Source organism: Amblyomma americanum, chromosome 7 (assembly GCF_052857255.1).
Source record: "Amblyomma americanum isolate KBUSLIRL-KWMA chromosome 7, ASM5285725v1, whole genome shotgun sequence".
Taxonomy (NCBI): Eukaryota; Metazoa; Arthropoda; class Arachnida; order Ixodida; family Ixodidae; genus Amblyomma; species Amblyomma americanum.
Window position 1 is genome coordinate 119882057 of NC_135503.1, and position 2733 is coordinate 119884789.

A 2733-nucleotide genomic window follows, 5' to 3' on the forward strand; every position below is an offset into this window, starting at 1 on the left:
ATTAGTGGGCACACTGCCCTTTTGCTTGTGTTTCTGTGCCCTGACTCTACGGCATGGAAATGTTCGATATATGTTGTACCGGAACTGGGACATTCCATCCTTTCTGGGCGCACATGGGGATTTACGTTGTTTGCTGGGGTGTTATCTCAAAAAAAGAGAAAAATTGTTTTCATGCATACAATACTGTGACCCTTTAACATATCCGCAAACCAAAAAAGGCACAATGTAGTGCTCAGTGCCAAAAGTGATGCATGACAGCAGTTGCGAAGAAAACTGACCCCTCTAGCTAGAATTGCCTAAGACACACAAAAAATCCCAAAAGATGGGCATGCTGCTCCACATATGCATTTCTCTTACATCTGCGACATTTTAAGTTTAATGCCACTGCAAGTAGCCCCTATTGATTACTGCTACAGATACTTTGCTGCGCGTTCTGGTGCGACTCCTGCCTATTTGTAACAGCTGATTGCAGTACTGCATGAAGACAACTGAGCAGCTCAATCTCATTTCATTGCAACCAGTGCAGCAATATCCTAACTATAATCGAACTAGAGGGTAAAGAAACAATGGTGAGCCACTGCCCACAAGGGAGCGTGATACAAAGTGCGTATTCGGAAAGTACAGCTGCACGCGAAAAAATTACCACTCCTGCTTTTTTCCCTTACATTTGATCCATATTCCAACTACGGAATTTTCTCTGAGCATCGAAGAAGCAAATATTCACAAGCGCATCACTTTTAGAGTACGTATAACAGCCCGGGAAGCTCCTGCCATCTACCACCCGACGAGTGCTCGTCCCTACTGGATGTGCCGCCAGAGGAGCTGCACACACCGGAAATCACAGTACCATGGGTGGCCACATCGACATCAGCAACAATGCCAACATGTATAAAAGAGCTTCACCCGCTGACACCGCTTCGTGGGCTCGGTGACTGCACCACAGCGCAGCCACCTAATCCGCTTACCTTTGCGATGCAGGTCAGTACATCGTATGCCCTCTTCGCTAAAAAATCCAGTAATTATATTTTGGTGCAGCTTCCGAGCCCGCACTGCTGTGTCGCCATTGCCGTTGAGTGTGCTCACGTAATTCATTCCTTGCTCATGCTATCAGGTGACGTTGAGACTAACCCTGGTCCTGAGGGAAACGCTGCTGTACTCGCTGAACAACAGAAGCTAAACGCGGGACAGACCCTGTTGATTACGGAAATACAGGGCCTCAAAACACAGCTGAACACAACAGATCAAACCATAGCAAGCTTAGACAAACGAATGGCCGATCTCGAAGCGCATTACCAAACACTTCTTCACCTCAGAAACGATATCGAAATAATGCAGTCAACCACAATCAACCAAGCTAAAAAGATTGAAGAACTAGAAACACGCCTGGATGACGCGGAAAACCAATCACGTCGGAATAACCTCATTTTCTATGGCATCCCTGACCCTGCTAGCGCTGAAACGTGGGCTGAGTCAGAAAAACTAGTCATTGATGTTTGCCGCAATAATCTTGATATAACCTTGGAACCTAACGACATTGAAAAAGCGCATCGCCTCGCAAATCATTCAGCCGACCTAACTCGTCCCGTAATCGTAAAATTGCTATCTCATAAAACCAAAGACGCACTGTTATCAAATGGCCGTAAATTAAAAGACACAAACTACAGTATTGGAGAGGACTTTTCCCGCACCGTTCGACACTCGCGTAAATAGTTACTAGTGTTTGCCAAAGCCAATTCCAACAAGTACTCCTTGCGCTTCAAAACCCTGCACATCGGCTCAAAACGCTATGTATTTGACGCATCATCCCAAACCGTTAAGGAAATAGCATAGCAATTGCCCCGTCACAAAACTTTAACAAATCGTCGACCCGCTCCACCGCACAATGTTCTCTCGTTTTCGATAATATTCACTAACATCCGTAGTCTTCTTCCAAAGCGCAAACTCATATCAAACATCATGTCGTCATCCGGAAGCAACATACTAATACTAACAGAAACTTGGCTAAATAGTGACGTAACGGGTGCGGAAATTTTAGCCGATTTACCCAACTTCGAAGTGTATCGAAACGATCGGAAAGGCAAACGGGAAGGCGGTGTTCTCGTTGCCATTCATCGAGGCATATCATGCTCTGTTGTTGACGTCGCATCCGACATTGAAGCCATATGGCTCATCTGTCCCGCTCCCCCCGTAACAGTTCTGCTTGGCGTTTGCTACAGGCCCCCCCAGACTAGTCCAGACTTCCCACGTCATCAGAACAACATCCTTCATAAACTTGTTTTCACATATGCAAATGCCCGTATTCTTCTTTTTGGTGATTTTAACTACCCGGATATTGATTGGCAGAACATAGCTAGTTTCACAATAACGTGTCATGCAGAGGCGAAGAACTTCATCGATGTCTGTTTAAACTTTAACCTCACTCAATTAATTTCCCAACCAACCCGTGTCTCACGAGAATCAGCAAACACACTCGACCTGATACTAACAAGCAGCCCCGAGAATGTATCATTCATCAGTTACCTTCCTGAAATCAGCGATCACAAAGTCATGCACGCTTTATTCTCATTTACCTCGACTCAAAAACAGACATGCGATAAAACGATACACCATTACGATAAGGGTAACTATAATGCAATAACTGAAGAACTTAACACCTTTTTTCCTGAATACGTATCCGCATTTCACACTCGCTCAATTCATGAAAACTGGCTGATATTCAAGAACAAATTAAAT

At 44.8% G+C, this 2733-nt stretch overlaps 1 pseudogene; it reads left to right on the forward strand.

Annotated features, from left to right (window-relative positions):
* The first annotated feature begins 876 nt into the window (after positions 1–876).
* Positions 877–1830, forward strand: LOC144098025 (uncharacterized; annotated as a pseudogene).
* The last annotated feature ends 903 nt before the right edge of the window (positions 1831–2733 follow it).